This window comes from Bubalus bubalis, chromosome 4 (genome assembly GCF_019923935.1).
Source record: "Bubalus bubalis isolate 160015118507 breed Murrah chromosome 4, NDDB_SH_1, whole genome shotgun sequence".
NCBI classification, from domain to species: Eukaryota; Metazoa; Chordata; class Mammalia; order Artiodactyla; family Bovidae; genus Bubalus; species Bubalus bubalis.
The window spans coordinates 114,527,139-114,548,263 of NC_059160.1; the positions used below are offsets into that span (position 1 = coordinate 114,527,139).

At 41.9% G+C, this 21,125-nt stretch overlaps 1 long non-coding RNA gene across 2 annotated transcripts in view; it reads left to right on the forward strand.

The window, feature by feature from the left end:
* The window catches only part of LOC112584648, a 107,545-nt gene extending 88,812 nt beyond the window's left edge, over positions 1 to 18,733 (forward strand). Inside the window, exons 4-6 of one of the 2 annotated variants that reach the window (XR_006550695.2) lie at positions 5,657 to 5,771; positions 9,083 to 9,801; positions 17,934 to 18,733. This is a non-coding gene — a long non-coding RNA (uncharacterized LOC112584648). Of the gene's footprint in view, positions 1 to 5,656; positions 5,772 to 9,082; positions 10,868 to 17,933 lie in introns of those variants that run through there. The other variant, XR_003108988.3, reaches the window with a different exon arrangement.
* The last annotated feature ends 2,392 nt before the right edge of the window (positions 18,734 to 21,125 follow it).

Here is a 21,125-nt window from a genome sequence, read left to right on the forward strand (position 1 = left end):
ATCCAACCATCTCATCCTCTGTTGTCCCCTTATCCTCCTGCCTTCAATTTTCCCCAGCATCAGGGTCTTTTCTAATGAGTTGGCTCTTCACATCAGGTGGCCAAAGTATTGGAGCTTCAGCTTCAGCATCAGTCCTTCCAAAGAATATTCAGGACTGATTTCCTTTAGGATTGACTGGTTGGATCTCTTTGATGTCCAAGGGACTCTGTATGTAAATGAAATTTTTATAACCCAAACACACTAACTTTGTTGTTCTTCTACACTAATGGTTTGTTCTTTATTTATTTATTTTTTTTGGTAAAAATTCTGCCATGATCTCAAATAATGCATCTAATAAACACAGGTAATAACATTTTCTATTGTACAAGGCACCATGTGAAATATTAGGAGGAAGTTATTGAAGAAATAGAAATCACATTTTTTCTCCACAGAGTCTGTGGTTTAATGGAGAGTCACAGAAAATCAAATTAGGTTTTTTTTCCCCTCTGTATATGATCCTATTTTGATTGTTCTGTAGCTGTGGGGAAGAGAAATAGTCTTCACCGAAATCCGCAGTTAGAACTTCACAGAAGCAAATCTGAAATATCTTTACCATTTCCTAAACATTGTGTTGGAGAGGGTGATGGCACCCCACTCCAGTACTCTTGCCTGGAAAATCCCATGGACGGAGGAGCCTGGTAGGCTGCAGTCCATGGGGTCGCTAAAAGTCAGACATGACTGAGCAACTTCACTTTTGCTTTTCACTTTCATGCATTGGAGAAGGAAATGGCACCCCATTCCAGCATTCTTGCCTGGAGAATCCCAGGGACGGGGGAGCCTGGTGGGCTGCCGTCTATGGGGTCGCACAGAGTCGGACACGACTGAAGCGACTTAGCAGCAGCAACAGCAGCAAACATTGCATACTCAGGATTTACTGGGACAGCATCTACCTCTTATCATTTCATTCTATTCAATTAAAATGATTTATTAAATTCACAAGCAGTATAACTAAATTATTTAGCCTTTTACAACTTATAATGCAAGTCAAACAATGACAACAACAAACCCTGGATGGTCTTCAGGTTCTAATATTTGATTCTGAATATATGGTCTTTTGGGCTCCAAAGACCTCCGGTTTCATGGGCTTCTCAAGACTGTTACTTAGGAAAAGAGCCCAGCATAGCAGGGGAGGCTGACAGTCTCCAGTGAGGCAAGAACGATGCTTTGCCATTCCTGCAGGGCATCTTGCCTTTGGCACAGCTCATCATGGTGCACTGGGACCTCTGTGCCATGACTGCTGCCCTGGGAGCTTTTGCATCTGTCATGGGGGACCAGGAACAAAGTTTGAGTGATGCTTCCATTGTGTATCCTTGGCCCCTGCTTCCTCTCTTCGCTTCCACTGCATCATCCTCTGCCATTTAACTTCCTCACCTGGGACACTTGGAGAACTGGAGAGTCCAGGGATGGAGCGAGGCGTTATTGAGTGTCTAGACAGCCTCTGCTCTTTGTTCTTTTAAAGGAGATTAGAAAGGACATTGCTGGGCATTGCGTCATGATATAAGTCTGGCTTGTGCTGCTCTGGTTGTCTAATCTGAGAAGCAGAGAGTTCATTGTTCATCTTCTTTGTGTCTCTGGGCTGACAGTTCTTTAGCTGATTTTGTCCTTGAGCTAGGAAAGTAAATGTTACCGTTGAAGCTAAAAGGAATTTTCCTGCTTAGGATTAAATAGTGCAAATAATAATTTTAATACCGTAGAGAAAGGACTCTTCAATGGCTGACAGAAAACCTTTAGGGCCAACCTGATTCCTGAAGTTAGAGAAGAGAGGAGATGGGGCAGGTCAGTGTTTTTAATCTCTCTAGATCAGAGTTCTAGTTTTGCAAACTCTCTATGGCTCATAAACTTCTCTAAACATTTTAGAAAACTTAGCATAGAACATTCTCTAATAAGCTTAAGAGTCATATCGAAATAATTTCCTTTAATTAGATGTAATGGATTGTCTGATGGACTGTACAACTCTGCTTGGCCTGGCGGAGGTAATTAGCCTTGAACAGTGGTCCTTGGCCATTTTTTATTATGCCAGTGAGTGTATTATGCTTGCATTTTTTACAGCTGTCATTTGAAGACACTAAAGACTTCATTCAAGTGAATACCGAACTGTTTTTGGTTTTTCTTTCAAAACACCTATTTAAAATCAGAACAGCTTCATTTGAAGTCGGCTACACGGCTCCCCCTGCCCTCCCACCCCCAACCCCAGCACTTACTGGCTGAAAGATCCTAACAAATCTCTCATGCTGTATGTTTCTGAGCTATAAGCATGGTTTAAGGACACTCACAGGGTTAACTGAAATAATGTCACTGTTGCTTTTAACAAATCATGCTGTATCATGTTTGCATAGCAGCATGAGGGACTTCCCTGGCAGCCCAGTGATTAAGACTCTGCTTCCACTGTCATGGCGCGGGTTCCATCACTGATCAAGGAACTGGGATCCCACGTGCCACATGGCACGGCCGCAAACAAAAACAAATAAACAAATGAGACTTGCCAGACCCTTGAGTAAGCAGTGTTTTGAAACAAAGAGTGGCTTGCAACCCATTATGGGTCCTGAAATCAGTTTCTTGGATTGAGATGAATAGTTTTTTAAAAAGTTAAATAGAATGGCATAGAAAACATGAGTATGCTCATGGGTATTAAAGTAATAAGTATTGTTTCACTGAAGGGTGTGAAGTACGTATAAAGTTGTGGTGTTTACTGTATTTAAGGACGCCGATGTTTGAGAGCCTCTGGAGAAGGTATGCCTTATACAACGGAAGTAGCTTCAACTTTTGAGCAATTTTATCCACTCAAAAAATTTCTTATAATTTTTCTAGTTGCCTTCCTTTGAGTTTTTGTTGAAGACAGAATAGTTTTTTGAAGTCTTAAACCTACAGAATCTTAATCAGATACATTAAATAAGAATTTAGAAAGCACAATACTTTCTCTCTTTGGCAGACTCTGTTGCCCACCTGACTGCCAAGCCCCTCTGTCTCCTCTCTCCTTGTTGCCACTTCTGGAGCTCCCATGAAACTTAGGGATGACTGGCCCTATCTTGAGTTCCAGGGATAGAACCCGACAGGTCTAAGCCCACCATAATGGTTCTATCTCCCTTGATGGTGATTGGTTGAGGAGTGGACATATGATAGAATTCTGGCCCACAAGAATTGTAGGCAGCTTCTGAGAATGCTTTTCTTGCTGATAAGAACAAGCTGCAAGAAAAGGTTTCCCTTTTCCCTTCTTCCATTAGATGTGTTGTCTAATAATGCCTGGGTCTGTGAGAGACTTTTTTTCACTCTAGAGGAACCAGCTCTAGAGGGCATCTCAGTGGCTATTAAAGCTGAAAGAAGGAGATAAATTGCGTCTTTGACAATAATGTTGAATCCTAAACTTTACCCATTCTGAAGCTGTTCTACATATGGCTTCTTTATCTAGCTTAGTTAATGCGTATTCTTTGTGGTGTAGAACACTTTATGCTAGGGTTTTCTGTTGTTTGCAATGGCAAATGTACTATGTAATGTGCATGCATGCTCAGTCACTCGGTCCTGTCTGACTCTGCAACCCCATGGACTGTAACCACCAGGGTCCTCTCTCCATGGAGTTCTCCAGGCAAGAATACAGGAGTGGGTTGCCATTTCCTTCTTCAGGGGATTTTCCCAACTCAGGGACAGAACCCATGTCTCCTGCCTCTCCTGCATTGGGAGGCAGATTCTTTACCACTGAGCCACCTAGGAGGATCCAGTATATGATATACCTAAAGAATAATGTCTTGATTATGTTCTTAAGAAATGTAAGAAATGTCTCTGCATAACTTTGGGATATATTGAACTTTACCACATGACTGTTCCCAACCTGAGATCCAGATGTGAGTCAGAAGGGTCTATATCACCTCTTCTAAATCATCATATCTCATGGAAGTCATCCCTTTGGAGGTCATCTTCTTATAGAAGTTGTTGGTGTAGGTGTGTGGAAGAAAGAGATTATTAATAACTTGTGCAGATATCGTGCTTTGTGCTTTTTGAAATAATTTTACATATATTTTCATTGAGCATTCATTAATTATTTAATAAAAAATTATTTATTGAACACCTACAAATGCCAGAGAGTTAGGTATTGGAGATGCAGTGATGAGTATAATCAACAGAATTCATCTTCACCATGAGCCTAAATTGTTATTCTTGGTAACTTTGTAAAATATGGCAGCTATTATAGAATCTATTAATTTTCACTAATTCACTGTGTTTTGATGAGATTCTGATATGTACATGGCACTGTGCCAGGGAATGCAGTGGTAAGTAAAATAGACATATCTGGGAGCTTAAAAATTGAGCTCTTCACAATCATCTTTGAAGGTAGTAAATAGCATTAATTCATTCTCTTAGCAAATATTTATAAAGCTCCTTCTGTGTGCTAAGTATGAATGAGAAAACTGAAGCCAGAGAGGTGAAATGACTCAAAATGATACTTGTTAGTGAGAAAGTGCGATCTAGAACGAGGAGTCTTTTATGATTCAGGTGACCTTCTCAACTTGAACACATTGTCTTTTACACAAAACAGAGGACAATGAGAATTACTTCCTAAGCACACCTTGTCAAGTTTGTTAAAGAATCAGCATCATTGTCCTCTTAAACGAAGCACAGAAAGTGAAGCTGGAAAATTTCTCTGAAGTAAATGTAACATTTGCCCTTGTACCCCTGGGTGCAAAATATTTTTAGCTCAAAAGACTGGGGCTCCATAAAAAGTAAACAAAGGAATTAATAAGATGATTAGAGTGCTTAGAGAAAAGCAAAAAATTCTAAAATTTACGGAGGAAAGAACACAGATCAGTGCCTTTGTAGCTGTTCACTTCAAGTATACCTATGTCTGGATGATGTTTCCCCGAAGAGTCCATGTACCCTATATGTGCTGCTAGAGTTCCTATGCTTGTCTTATTGTTTGTGCTTTTTTTCCCCTCTTCAAACCACTCTTTAGATTCCTTACTTCTTCCAAAGTCATTCTTGACCTGGCTCTGTTCAACATCCTTGACTCATATTCTGACTCAGAAGGGCAATAAAGGATGTTTTAAGGCCATCAAATATAGAACTTTTAATGCTTAAGGACTTTCAGTTTTCAAGCACAGCTGTTGTTAAGCCTCTCAGTTGTGTCTGACTCTTTGCCACCCCGTGGACTGGAGCACACCAGGCCTCCCTGTCCTTCAGTATCTCCTGGAGTTTACTCAAACTCATGTCCATTGAGCCGTGATGCCATCCAGCCATCTCATCCTCTGTCATCTTCTCCTCCTGCCCTCAATCTTTCCCAGCATCAGGATTTTTTCCAATGAGTCAGCTCCTCGCATCAGGTGGTCAAAGTATTGGAGCTTCAGCTTCAACATCAGATCTTCCAATGAACATTCAGGACTGATTTCCTTTAGGATGTACTGGTTTGATTTCCTTGCAGTCCAAGGGACTCTCAAGAGTCTTCTCAAGAGTCTTCTTAGTCCTCCCTTATCTGTGGTTTTGCTTTCTGCTGTTTTGGTTATTGTGCTCAATCATGGTCTGCAAAGGTTAAATGGAAAATTCCAGAAATAAGCAATTCATAAGTTTTAAATTGCAGCTCTGTTCTGAGTAGTGTGATGAAATTTCACACCATGTTGCTTTTTCTGCCCAGGTACCCTGACCATTGACATCATCTGCTCCTGACCTGCAGCCATCAATGATCCAAGATCACTCAAAGCAGATACATCTCCTTCTGAGTTTCACCCAAAGTCAATAGTAGCCTCAAGGTATATCAGAGTGCATTTGTCACTCATCTCATTTCATCTTCTCACACAGGCATTTATCAACTCACATCATCACGAGAAGAAAGAGTAAAGTAAAATAAAGTAGTTTGAGAGAGAGTCCACATTCACATAATTTTTTATTACAGTATGTTGTTATAATTGTTTTATTTTATTCGTTATTGTTGTTAATCGCTTATGGTACCTAATTTATAAATCAAACTTTATCATAGGAAAAAGCATAATATAAATAGGGTTTGTTACCATTCATGGTTTCAGACATCCCCTGGGGGTCATGGAACATACTCCCCATAGATAAGGGGGAATTATAATATCATAAATTCTCATAATTTGGAAACAGAGTTGAAAATACCACCTTCTCGTAGCAAGCATTAAGATAATATGACATTAGTCACCTTGTGGAAGTATTCCTAGGAAATAACATACCATAAGAGAAGAAGGAGAATGACGAAAGAAGATAGCAAAAAAAAAAAAAAAAAAAAAAAGTTGAATAGATCAAAGAAAGAGAGAAGCTGGGGGAAAGAAGTAGAGATCAGTGAGAATATGGAATAAGAGGGTCACCATTGTATCTTGTATCCTGAGATAAGGTGGTCCCTAGAAGTCAAGGAGGCCCCATGAGGTCTTGCCTTTCTGATTTGCCTGGGGATTCTTGGTGGCTCTGGGAGTGAGTGAGCCCTTGGGAAAGAGTCACAGGGAGGCTTCCTGTCCAATGACTCGTTCTCTTGGTCATCTCTCCCTGCTCAGGATGTGTATGGAATTTTGTCCCTCTGTTCTGCCTGGCAATGTAGTTATAAGTTGAGTGAATGGACCACCTAGAATCTTTTAGACTGTTCTTTAAAGGGTTTAGATTATTCTAGTTCTGTTCACATATTTATAGCTTTAAACACAATTCCTGGACATGGCAGAGAGTCAGTGAATGTTCTTAAATGTTCAGTGAAATGGAACATGGGTGTGAGTGTGAATGTAACTCAAGTACAGAGGCAAAAAATTGAAATGCATCCTTCTGTTTTCTAGAATTTAACTTCCTTAGTAGTTTTTGCTTCTGTTGCTGTAGTTATTATTACCTTTTAATTTAGCAAATCATCAAACAGTGCAAATATTGGAAAACTGTTAATAGTTTCCTAATGGAAGCAGAGAAAGGTGAAAGCAACAAGATAGTGACAAAATAATCATCAAAGGAAATGCTGTGAATGGAAACTCACTCTGGTCCATGTGACCTCCTTGGGCAGGAGTGCATAGGCAGACCAGGCAGCATGAAGGATTTTTTAAATTATTTCAATTTATTGTTTTTTCATAAAGCAGTTATCATAGATTTCTTGGTTGTGTCCCTGGTCAAATGTAAGCCAGAGTATGCATATACATTTTGCTCTGTACCCGGTCAGAAATATGCCTGTTTTCATAGAATTTGAAATCAATGTCAAGGTCACATACAATTTTCTGATCAAAAACAGTGGCACCAGTGTATTATTGCAGAGCTGAATTCTCAACTACTTATGTGGAAACAAAGAGCTTAGGCTCTGGCACCAGAATGCCTGAGCTTGAATCTCAACTCTGCCTCTTATTAGCTCTATGATAAATTGCTTAACCTCTCTGTGTCTTAGTTTCCTGATATGTAAACTGGAAATGATAATAGTTCTGCCTCATAGGTTCATTGTGAGAATTTAATGAGTTAATATATGTTAAGTTGTTAGAGGGCTTCCCAGGTGGCGCTAGTGGTAAAGAACCCACCTGCCAATGCCAGAGACACAGGAGACACAGGTTAGCATACTAAAAAGCAGAGATATTACTTTGCCAACAAAGGTCCGTCTAGTCAAGGCTATGGTTTTTCCAGTGGTCATGTATGGATGCGAGAGTTGCACTGTGAAGAAAGCTGAGCGCTGAAGAATTGATGCTTTTGAACTGTGGTGTTGGAGAAGACTCTTGAGAGTCGCTTGGACTGCAAGGAGATCCAACGGGTCCATTCTAAAGATCAGTCCTGGGTGTTCTTTGGAAGGAATGATGCTAAAGCTGAAACTCCAGTACTTTGGCTACCTCATGCGAAGGGTTGACTCATTGGGAAAGACTCTGATGCTGGGAGGGATTGGAGGCAGGAGGAGGGGACGACAGAGGATGAGATGGCTGGATGGCATCACCAACTCAATGGACATGAGTTTGGGTGAACTCCGGGAGTTGGTGATGGACAGGGAGGCCTGGTGTGCTGCAATTCATGGGGTTGCAAAGAGTTGGACACGACTGAGGCACTGAACTGAACTGAACTGGGAAGATCCCCTGGGGTAGGAAATGACAACCCACTCCACTATTCTTGCTTGGAAGATCCCATGGACAGAGAAGCCTGGCAGGCTACAGTCCATGGGGTTGGACACAGCTAAGCACACTTCTTGAGTCTTGAGCCTGAAGTTGTTAGAAAGGCGTCTGACACATAATAAATATTGGAATATTATTATTAATAATCAAACATTACTAATAATATCAATGCCAAGATTTGATAAAATGCTATTATATCAAAAATTTAGAATCACTACATATTAACAAATGATTGGAAAAGTATACAATGATAAATGCTTTCATAAATTGTCATGCTTTCAAATAAACTTATCAATTGCATTTATATCTACACTTGAAATAGCAATGCTGGATATTTATGAATATACGTGGAGATATCTGTGTACACATACACATATGTATGTACATATATGTTCATTCAGTCTTCACATGAAGCATGTATGTGCTTCCACAGTATGTGCAGCCAGGTTGGGAACCACTGGCTTTTTAAACATAAATGCTTATTCTTTACATAAGTCATACGAATTAGTACAGATCCTTTTCTGAAAGAAATTTCATTGAATCTGATAGAAATCAGGCTGCAGTTGGTTACGAATCGAATACAGTTAAATATAGTTTAAAACAACCAAGAGAACTTGTATAGTATCTTCCTTAGGCTAGTAGGTTTCACTCCAAGTTACCAGGGAGCTCACGGATCTGACAGAGAGAAGTGAAGGGAAAACCGGGGACCATTTTGTGAATGGAGGCCATGTAGATAGAGTAGTTACAAGCCCTTGGCAACCATTTGAGGAAGAAGGTAATATAGTCCTCTTTTAAAGATAAGAAAACAGACTCAGAGGTTTCAGCAACTTGCTCGAAGTCTTTCAACAGAGCTGAGATTCAAATCTAAGACCGGATGCCAGAGCGCCGTACTTTTTAGACTATAATTTTTCTAGCAAATGACTGTCATTTTAATATAGCCTCAGGGTTGTACACGCTCTTTTGGTTACATTTTGATCTTGCTTGATCCCCAGAGCACACTAAATCAACTTAATGCAGATGGAGACAACAGAAGAATAGATATAACTATTCATCACGGCAGAGGGTCGGACATGACTCAACGACGGAACAACAGCCACAGACAATTCATCATGGCGGCCAGCAACAAGGACGCGTCTGGGATCGTCCATGAGATTCCTTACAAGCCAGAGATGAAAATCTAGGTTATTTGAAGGTGTATTCCTGATGTATCCGTGGAGAGAGATGTACTCCACGTCCACCAACTCCTCTGCCATCTTTGAATTTCTCTAGTATCTGCAAAGTTGCGATCTTCTGGCTGAAGGGGGATGGAGTCGAGGCCAGCTTTGCCCAGTGCCAGCACGCCTGGCAAATTCCGATAGGATCTCCTTAGTCGCCATAGAGTTTCCGAGCATCCCAAGGAAAATGCATGAAGCTGGAGCCCATGCAGCTGGCACCGAACTGTCAGCTGTGGCGCGGTGATTCCCAGCTTGTCACTCCCAGAGGCTGGGTTGGTCACGACCCTGGGACTGGAGAGTCCATTTGTAAAATAGAGTGGAGTACACGCGGAATCCTAGCTAGCGATTTCTTGGCTTGAGACTCTTGGGTCTACTGGATTCCTTTTTATTTCCTGAAAGCCATGGGGTGAGCCAGTGGTCGCCAGTCGCATCTAAGCAGATGCTGCTCCAGCTTTGCCAAATCTCGGCTATTAGAATCAGTTCCTTGGGCATCCCTGGTCAGTAAAGTTTAGGCCTGTCTCAGTGCTTAAGGGTGGGGGATAAAACAGGCAGAGACCTAAGTCTCCACTGGAAACGTGATAGTGGTGGAGTGATGGGGTTGTAAGAAAGAGGCCATTCTGAGTGATAGGTTATCTTTCAAAGGAAGGAAAAGTACTGGACAAGGAAGCATACTATCTAGATCAAGGAATGCATGTCTAAAGGGCTACAGAGAAGGGGAAGAGAAGCAGGCTCCCTGAGCACAGGGAAAGCAAGGAGATTGAGGCTGATAGCCCATATCCATTAATCCCCTAGGGAAGCTTGTGAAATAGGGGAGTATGTGGAGGAAGGGTGGCCCTTAATAATTTGTCTGTTCTTTAAAAAAATCTTTTTAAAACTGAAGTGTAGTTGATTTATAATGCTGTTTTAGTTTTGGGTGCATGGCAAAGTGATCCATTTATACATGCATATATATCTGTTTTTTTTTGTTTTTTCAGATTCTTTTCTCTTATTTTTTTTTTTCTCTTATAGGTTATTACAAAATATTGAGTATAGTTCAATAAGGGTCTATTCTTTGACTGCTCTGTGCGCTAGGAAGGCATTTGGCTGTCTGCTCTTGTCTTAGGCCAGTACTAAGATATTAAGCCAGTACCTCTTATAATTAGCATGTTGCCTGTGGTTTCCCCTCTCTTCAGCTATTCCCCCCCTCCCCAGCCTGTTTCAGGGTTTTCTTCCTATGAGGATTCCTATTGTCTTATTCTATCAAATGTTATTCCTGTGAGTGAGGTTTGTTCAGTACCTTCTTCCCTTTCTCTAAAGTACCTGGACTGAACTCCTGATGCTTCTTTAAAGAAGCAACAATAAATGAAGATGAACAATTATTTATTGAGCATCTACCCAATATGTGTAAGGCCCTGGGAAAGCCACGACCAGTGAAACAGTCTTTCCCTTAAGAAGGGGACATCCTCTTAGGGAGGCACCTTTTAAGAGGGGAAAATACAATTACAAGCAAGTGTATATAATATAATGTGCGTGCATGCCCAGTCCCTTCAGTCCTGTCTGACTCTCTGTGACCTGTGGACCATAGCCTGCCAGTCTCCTCTGTCCATGGGATTCTCCAGGCAGGGATACTGGAGCGGGTTGCCGTGCCCTTCTCCAGGGGATCTACCCGACCCAGGGATCAAACCTGTGTCTCTTACGTCTACCTGCACTGGCAGGCGCGTTCGTTACCACTAGTGCCGCCTGGGAAGCCCATAATAGAGTGTAAGAAGATATTGTTAAGAATATCGCAGTGCTGACTATGAACGAGTTTTTCTTAAGTGTTCCTCTGGGCCAGTGGAGTCCATTCTGTCCCAGGAGATTATACCTCCCTCAGAGGTCAGCGTGAGTCATTACCTGGCGGCAGGGCAGGGGTCAGAACATAGGAGTGTAGATGGAGGGAACGAATCAGGGGCTCTGAACTGAGGCCACCTTGTCAAACAGAGGGCACTCTTGGCCCAGTGATGGCCTCTGAGTCTCCCTCAGCAGCCATTAGGCGTTATGAAGTGCCGAAGGAGCAAAAGCTACGACATGTAAGATAAGCATGCTTTCCCCTTGTAAAGAGAGCATTTCTTGATACTATCTCCTTTCCTTCCTCTTCTTATTTAGATTAAAACAGGGTGGGTTAGTCTAGAAAACGTTTTTGAAGACAACTTTAGAAGAAACTGGAAGGAAACTTGTCTGGAAGCTGGTTAGGAGATTATTTTGAAGAGATGATGTTTCCTAGAGCAGGGGTCCTGAATGCTCAGGGAAGACTGAGAATAATGAACAATGGGGACAGAAAAGACACTCATCCCAGGGCACATGGTTGTATTGTAGAGGAAGTATCGCTCTGAGCTCCAGGACCCTCCCACCCCAGGAACAGTTGAGGAAAAGATGATTTTGCAAACAGGAGGAACCAAAAGTTGGCATCAACCTTTGGAGAAATACAGGTTAACTGATGTCAGTAGATGCAAATGAGAAGGCTTTAGGATAAGAACCTGCTGAATAATGGGAAGACCCAACCTACCTTTGGGAAGTCATCTGTCTAAACATCATGAGTTAAAGCATCTTTGTGTACTTGCAAAGTGTTTTTTTGCTCAGTCGTGTCTGACTCTCTGTGACCCTGTGGACTGTAGCCCGCCAGGCTCCTCTGTTCATGGGATTTTCCAGGCAAGAACACTGGAGTGGGTTGCCATTTCCTTCTCCATTTGCAAAGTTAAAGAAATGATATTAAAATATTGTGTAAATAGTCTCCTATTTAGAGAAGGACGCCAGTATGAAAAATTACCAAAATATAGACAGAAAAGAAGTAGTTCTTAAGAACACATAGGATCTTCTTTTCCTTTAGCTATTTTTCTTTTTCTTTTTTTCTTCCCCCCCGGGAGAGATAATTTCAAATAGAAATGGATTTCCTGAAAAGGAAATTTGTAGCAGTCTGTGAATTCCCCAAAGAGGAGAGCTGACTCAAGGTCCAGAAATAGCAGAAAGGCGCAAGAGGATTCAGAAAACCCTGGCCCACTTGTGTATGGAGGGCGAATAGCTTCTGGGCTGTCTTAGTAAGAGAAACCGTATAAAATATAAATCAACAAAGACACAACCAGCTAGGCACTGTTTCTTCGCTTGTTAGCCTAAAAGGAACTAGAAGAGACTGCGATTTAAATGTTTTGGTTGGTGGAGTTCCTCGAGTTGTGAACAGTGACATTTTAAATCAATAGATGGTTTTTGAATATCTGTGCCCATCACCAGTGCGGTGGAGGGACACCAGAAACGCTAAGACAGGACTCTTGTATTCTTCAGCCAGAGCTGGGATATGATTCGTGCATGGGATGATAATGTGTTGGAATTTTTGAATAAACTAAAAAATACCCTGTAAAAAAGCATGATCCTAATATTAGTCACAGATAATTGATCTGATGTTTTGAGAGTCTAGATTGTGCCTGGTGGCAAACAACATATACAAAAACCCCAAACCTGATCTCTGAGATGTTATGTATTTTTGTCCCTGCTGTTTCTCAAATAGTGAGTGACTGGATTTTGGGGGTGGGGTGGAGAAGCGGGTGAGCTGCAAGCCATGTCTTACATTAGGGAGAGAAGTCATTTCCAAACGGAAATCTTTGTTTACTGCGTATCTGGCTTTTAAACGAGAGAGTATTTAATCCAAAGTGAAATTGGTAGATTTCACAGATGTATTTATTCCTCTATAATTAAAAGATCAGTCTTGTAGAGTTTTTTCTTTAAAGATTATTCTACAGTGTGAATAAACCCTTCTTAGAAATGATAGCTTCTCTCTTCTGAACCTTTTCATCTCTTCCACAGCTGATTAAAAGGGCTGCTCATGGTCTTTCTCAGCTGCTTATAAGGAATAAAAAGCAAACCAGTGCAGCAGAAAGAGATGAATAAAGATTCCTTTGTTCCTGATCACGTGCCTGCAGAGAGAACACCACTGCCCTTGAGGCGCTCTCTTGAGTGGGTTCAGGACCGTCCCCCTTCCTGTCGCAGCCCGCCCCGCCCTCTCACAGCCCCGCCTGAAAAAGCAGCGGTGTTCCCAGCGGTGCCCCCGCCACCAGAGCGGCCACCACCGCCTCCAGCCCCCTTTACCCAGACAGCAGAGAGGAGCTGCTAACAGCTCAGTGTGGCCATGGGTTCCCTCTGTCCAGCGGACACTGTTTCAAAGAAAATAGCAGGGATTACGTGGCCTTAGAAGCTTCAAACAATGGAAACACATTTAAAAACACAATTTGGCTGCATTGATGGTGTCTGTTTGGGGGGGATTGCAAAGGAATGGATCAGCATATTTGTCAGAGAGGGAAGGAGGCCGAGGAAAAGAAATCCCTTTATCTTTTCTCTCTGTGAGGCATCACGTGACTTTAGTTTGCCCATCACGTCCGAGTTCTCTGCCCAATCAATCTGGTATGTTTGCTTGGATTTCCTGGAATAGTAGGGCATCTTGTCTTTGGAATCTTAAAATTCTGATTTCTGTGATTTTTCACTCTTCTCTTAGAAATCTTTATCATCTAGCTTCCTGGGGAACTCTGTATGGCTTTTTGACATATTGATGATTTATTAGCATGTGTAGCCCTGGCCCCTATGCAGAGCCTTACATATAGTAGTTGTTCAGTAAGTGTTCCCAGAAGAAGTGAATGAATAGAAAAATGAAAAGGTCAAAATATTAAACTATTTCATGAAATTCTGATGAGTAATCCTCTCTCCTTAGGATTATTCTGGTCTTGATACTAGGCTCAAATAGTAGTCTTCTCTGTTCAGTAGAGTGGCCACTGGGGGTACGATTAGGAGAAAGATGGTCAGAGTAAATTTGGCCCCACTTTTCCTCAGGAAAATCCTTTGCTCTTTAGCTGCCTACCTAGGATTTACTAGGCTGTTAGCATTTCTTTGAGTTCAAAGAAAAAGATAAACCTTGGAGATCTAGTTTAAGCTACTGAAGAAGGTACTTCTCTTCTTGTGAAAGACCTGAGTCTGTCCTCCTGCACCAGTGGGACTGGGCGTGATGGAGAAGATGGTGAATGCCGTGTCAGCTACTGGTTTTGTTTGTGTGTGCAGTTACCACAGTTACCAGGGTCATTCTCTCTTCCAAGGTCATAACCACGAGAGGGGCCTGCATTGGTTTTCTAGGGCTGCTATAACAAAGTATTATAGCTTGAATGGCTTAAACCAAAAAAAATTTTTTTGCTTTCTCGCAGTCCTAGGAGCTAGAAGTCTGAGTTCATGGTGCTGGCAGGGTTGGTTGCTTCTGAGACCCCTCTCCTTGGCAGGTAGATGGCCATTTTCTGCCTGTGTCTTCCCTCTATGTGTCCTGTGTCCACATTTCCTCTTCTTTTAAGGACACCAGTTGTATTAAGTAGGGGCCTCCCTAATGCCCTCTTTTAACCTTAATTGTCCCTTTAAAAGCTCTCTCTATATAGTCACATTCTGTGGTACTGAAAGGGCTAAGGCTTCAACATATGAATTTTGGGGGGAAATAATTCAGTTCATAATAGGGAAATAATAGCCAGCTTCTTGTTCTATCATTGGATATAAGTTATTTTACCTCTGGAGGAAATTGAAGCTATGAAAATAGAGAACAAAACTACTGATGATAACTGAAAGTAACCAGAATTGTTGATGTTGAAGTAAAGCTAAGAAGCAATAATATAGCTGAGTGCATTTAATTAAAACAAAGCAAAACAAAACAACCACATTTCCCTACCTCAGATGAAAAAGAGATTCCTAATATGCAGGAAGAACAAGGGAATTTTCCACTTAGTGTAAATCAGTCTTCTGTCTTACCATGCTATTTGAGGCTTTTAAGAAATGAGCAATTTAAAAGGTGAAGGGAAGTTACAGAAGTGTAGGAAAGCAAACTACGGAGAAAAGACAAAAAGAATCAGAATTGTTTGGCTTAATGAAAGCTGAGAGGTCAAAGAAGAAGGCTCCATGATTTGAAGAATAGTAGGTGTCTTAGCCAGAGAAGGCAATGGCACCCCACTCCAGTACTCTTGCCTGGAAAATCCCATGGAGGGAGGAGCCTGGTAGGCTCCAGTCCATGGGGTAGCTAAGAGTCGGACACGACTGAGCGACTTCACTTTCACTTTTCACTTTCATGCATTGGAGAAGGAAATGGCAACTCACTCCAGTATTCTTGCCTGGAGAATCCCAGGGACGGGGGAGCCTGGTGGCTACCGTCTATGGGGTCACACAGAGTAGAACATGACTGAAGCAACTTAGCAGCAGCAGCAGCAGCAGCAGGTGTCTTAGCTGGCTTGTTGTTGTATTAGTCGCTCAGTCATGTCCAACTCTTTGTGACCCCATGGAATGTAGGCCATCAGGCTCCTCTGCCCATGGAATTTTCTAGGCAAGAATAGTGGTATGAGTAGCCATTCTCTTCTCCAGGACTTGGGCTGTTGTTACAAATCACCATAGACTGGGTGGCATGAACAACAGACACTTCTCAGTGTCATGGGGGCTGAGAAGACTATGATCTGGTGGGCAGAGCTGGTGTCTGGTGAGGACCCACTTCCTAATTTGCAGATGGCAGAGATAAAAGACATAGAGAGAGGGAGAGGGAGAGAGAGAGAGAGAAGGAGACAGAGGAGGAGAAAGGGTAAGCTCTTATGTCTTCTCCTTTAAGGGCATTAAGTCCATTTATGAGGGTTCCACCATCATGACCTACTTGCCTCTTAAGGGTCCTACCTCCTAATACCACCACATTAATGGTATGGTGTTTGGGGGCAGGGACACAAACATTCAATCCATAATTGACTGAATATTATAGAGTTATAGTATGGTTATTGAGAAAGAGTGTCCTTTTTCATGGATGCCAAAATGTTCCTCTAAGAAATTGTAAAAGAAATAAATACTTGAATGACTGGGGACTTCTATTGATATAAAACTTTAGGGGCTTATCTTTAAGGTACATTGAGAGGAAACTAATGATACTGAATTTTTAGAGTCTTAAACTGAAACACAATAGAGATATAAAAGTTAAAGCCTAAAATCAAGAGTAGGGAATCATTGACTTTTAGGGCTGGAAGAGATTTGTGATCTTCGGGACCAACCTTCTCCTTGTACAGGGACCTCACAGAGGTTTCGGAGAAGGCAATGGCACCCCCCTCCAGTACTCTTGCCTGGAAAATCCCATGGACGGAGGAGCCTGGTGGGCTGCAGTCCATGGGGTCGCTAAGAGTTGGACATAACTGAGCGACTTCACTTTCACTTTTCACTTTCATGCACTGGAGAAGGAAATGGCAACCCACTCCAGTGTTCTTGCCTGGAGAATCCCAGGGACCAGGGAGCCTGGTAGGCTGCCGTCTATGGGGTTGCACAGAGTCGGACACGACTGAAGCGACTTAGCAGCAGCAGCAACAGAGGTTTAGGCTGCAAGGTCACGCAGCTCGTGTGCACAGTTGCCGTTGCAGTTCTCATTTTTGCTCTTTTACGACTAAAATGATCTTAGGCAAGTTAGTTAAACACATCATATTAAATATAGAAAGGATAGGAGATGTAATGAGAATTTAATGATTTAAAATGCTGAGTCCTACGTGATTGAAAATGTACTTGAGTCCCACATGGCTGAAAAATTCTAGCATTTTAAAGAGGTAATTAAATTGAAAATGTGAACATGTGGAACTTTATTTAATGTCCTTTTTGTAGAGCCAAAATTCAAGGGAAAAATCTGTGATTTGACTGCTCAGAGCACCCTGTGTAAATTGTGCTTTTATGCAACTATCTGATTTTCTAGCACAGAAGCAGAAACCATAGGGTTATTATTGCAAAAGAACTTCCTATTGTTTCTTACTTCTGTTTTTCCTAGATAGCTTTATTTTTTCATTTTGAGAATGTTTTATGTTTTTGCATAGGGCCAGAATTTAAGCTCTAGAAGAGAAACTTTTATGACACAGAATATTGCCTATTTTAATAATTCATCCCATCTTTTTTTTTAATTGGAGGATCATTGTTTTATGATGCTATGTTGGTTTTCTGCCATACAACAATGCAAATCAACCATACTCTTGCTTGGAAAATCCCATGGATGGAGGAGCCTGGTGGGCTGCAGTCCATGGGGTCGCTAAGAGTTGGACATAACTGAGCGACTTCACTTTCACTTTTCACTTTCATGCACTGGAGAAGTAAATGGCAACGCAGTCCACTGTTCTTGCCTGGAGAATCCCAGGGACGGGGGAGCCTGGTGGGCTGCCGTCTATGGGGTCGCACAGAGTCGGACACGACTGAAGTGACTTAGCAGCAGCATGTACATATATCCCCTCCCTGTTGCACCTCCTTCCCATCCCCCTGCCATGCCATCCCTCTAGGCTGTCTCAGAGCACAGAGTTAAGCCCCCTGTGGTATACAGCAGCTCCCCACCAGCTATCCATTTCACACACGGCAGTGTGGCTATGTCGGTGCTACTCAGTCCATCCCCGTCTCTCCTTCCCCCTCTGCGCCAACAAGTCCATTCTTTTCGTCTGTGTCTTTATTTCTGCCCTGCAAATAAGTTCATCAGTACCATTTTCCAGATTCCGTATATATGTGTTAATATATAATATTTGTTTTTCTTTTTCTGACCTACTTCACTCTGTGTAACAGGCTTTAGGCTCAGCCACCTCAGCTCAACTAACTCACATTCATTCGTTTCCAGGTCTGAGTAATAGTCCATTGTGTACATGTACCTCGACGTCTCCATCCGTCACCTGTTGACGCCATCTAGGCTGCACCCACGGCCATGCTGCTGCAAGCGTAGTGAACACTGGGGTACACGTGTCTCTTTGAATTATGGTCTCAGGGTATATGCTCAGTAGTGAGATTGTTGGGTCATACGGTAGTTTTAGCCTTCGTTTTTAAAAGAATCTCTAAACTGTTCTCTATAGTGGCCATTTCAATTTACATTCCTACCAACTGAGCAAGAGTGTTCCCTTTCCTTCGCATCCTCTCCAGCATTTATTGTTTGTTGATTTTTTGATGACGGTCATTCTATCCTATCTTTATCGTCTTCTTCCTCAAGTCTTGTTGAATGTCAAGATTGTGCTCTGTGATTTACTAGATCTATCTTTAAAATGTATCAGACTATTTTATTAGTATTAAAGAATATATGTAACATGCTTATCCAATTAAACTTCTGAATCATAATTTTAAACAGTAAACTTTTAACTTAGATGTAAGAGGCATTTTTGAAAGGCATATACTGAATTTATTCAGCATTTGCTGAGGTTTGATAATGGTTGAAACTTTCCCTTAAATGATAGAATAAATCAAGTTAAGTCTTTAAGAATGGTACCCAGATTTTGGCAAAGCATAGTCTATTTAACACACACATTCATGCATTAAAAATATTCCTTTTAGCATCTGGGAGAGTTTCCTTTTCAATCACACTTTTTTAAAAAGTGGTTGAATTCTGAATATTTTACTCCTTCTTATTTCTTCCAAGCACTTAGTCACACCTTCTCAGCGTCTTCACTTACTTAACGAAGAAGATGGTGCTTCATTTTTCAAGGGAAGAAACCGAGTATCTGAGCTTCTGAACTCAGGGTTCACTGAGGTGTTGCTTTCTGAATCTGGTGATAGGTTAGTGTGAGAGGTTGAGTGAAAGACTTTGTACAAAATTCTGTCTTCTCATTTGTTTAATCAGGTTTGCAGGAGATTTGGGCTCATTAGGAATCTTACCACATGAAAACCTGATGGTTGGCCTGGGAGGGAAAAAGAAGAGAATGATGACTGAAATTGAGCACCAGAATGTTGAGGTTAAGCCTCAAAGAATGAGCTCTCTCAGCTTCTTGGGGAGCTTCCTTTAGAGGCAGGGACATCAACTGGAGGGAAGAGGTCTGAGGAACCCAGACTACATCCTAGGACGCTGGCTTACAATCTTTGAGAGTAACTTTCCAAGCTGTGGCAATCTGGGAGACATTGTCCCATTTGGTTTTTTTTTTGCAGGAGAGGCGGAAAACTGAGACAGCAAGGTCACCCTTTTGAAAGTCTTATAAGAGTCATACTCTTGATGGGGAGAGGAGCCTCTTCCACCCTAGGGATGTTCATTTGTTCATTCATTCATTCACACATGAAGTGACATGGCGGTACTGAGATGCTAGAAAGCTTAACAGAACTAAACTTCAGCCCTCATAGAGGGCTGCAGTTCTAATATGGAGGTAGAAAGTCAATGTGCATCATAAAAAGAAGGATTATAGACAAAAATAAAGCAGGATAAGGGGCTAGGCAGCATGGTAGTGGGCAGTTGGCAGGGATTATATGACCTTGGAACTCAGGGAAAATCTCTTCGTAAGGAGAACTGAAAGAAGTGTGGGAGTGGCCGAGACACACGGGGAAGGGCATCTCAGGGGGTGAGAACAGGTGTGAACTTGGTGTGAGCAAGAAGTGATAAGGAAGCTGGCTCTGCTGAATCATAATGACTAGGCGGGGTGGTGGTGGTGGAGGAGATGATAAAAGAAAGATGAAGTTATGGGGCAGATTATGAAGGATCTTGTAGATTCTTGAAAAGCATTCTGCTTTGACTGTGAGGTGTGAAGCTATTTGAGGGTTTTGATCAGAAGAGTGGCATAATATGACTTTTAAAAGGGTCATTCTGGGGCTTCTCTAGTGGTCCAGTGGTTGAGAGTCCGCCTTGCAATGCAGGGGACACCAGTGTGATCTTTGGTCCAGGAAAATCCCACATACAGTGGAGCAGCTAAGCCTGTTTGGCACAACTACTGAGCCTGTGCACCTAGAGCCCATGCCCTGCAACAAGATAAGCCTCTGCGATGAGATGCCCGTGCACCGCAGTGCAGAGTATCCTCCGCCCTCTGCAACTAAAGAAAGCCTGCACACAGCAGTGAAGACCCAGCACAGCTAATAATAATAAATAAGTAAATAAAATTATTAAAAAATAAAAGGACAATTCCAATGACAGAGTGAGAGGATAAGTTTAGAGGGTTGGATACAGGAAACCCAGATGGGAGGCAACTGGAATAATCCAACAAGAGGAGATGGCAGCTTTGACCAGGGTGGAAATAATGTGTGAGAAGTGGGGGGAATTTGGATCCCTTTGATGGTAGAGTAAAAAGATTGGCTGATGGGTGGGATGTCTGATGGAGAGAAAGAGTGGAGGAAAGAGTGACTGTTAAAGTTTGGGACTTCCCATCATTTAAGACAGGGAAATGATTTGAAGAACAGGATTGTGTTGGTTTTAGGAAATGCAGTATGACATGACTATTAGATTCCTAAGTGGTAATGCTGACGAGGCAGTTAGATACATCAGCATGGGATTCTGGGGGAGAAGTTAGTGCTGAAAATCTCAATTTGGAAGTTGCTAGTATATGGGTGATATTGAAAGGCAAAGGGGCAGTGATGAGAGGAACAACAGAGCCTTTGGCAATAGCAAGTAGCAGCTTGGCCTAGGACCAAAAACTGCTATGGATAAAGGCTTTTGGCAGCAGGTGGTGGTGGGGGAACACGCTCAGTAGCTGATGAAGAAAAATGTTATGACTGTCAAGGAAACCGGGTCACCTTGCAAAGAGGAGGCAAACTGGTTGATTTCATGGATTAGGAGGCCAAGGACACAGCTTGGTGAAGGCTCAGACCCAAAGATGCTTTTTGTTGCAATTTTTTTGTCAGGCAGGTGTGGCTTGGTAAGGTAACAGGTACACCTTTACAGCCTTTAATTTACAAGCCTGCTTGTGTTTTGGATAATTAGCTTCAAGCCTTCTATTTCCTAAATGTAAGTTCCTTATGAGAAAAATATACCATGTTTTCATTCTAATCTGCATAGACATAAGCTTAGAACAGAGGTCTTTGTATATAATACAGTGTTCAGCAAATATTTGTTCAATGAATTAATTAGTAA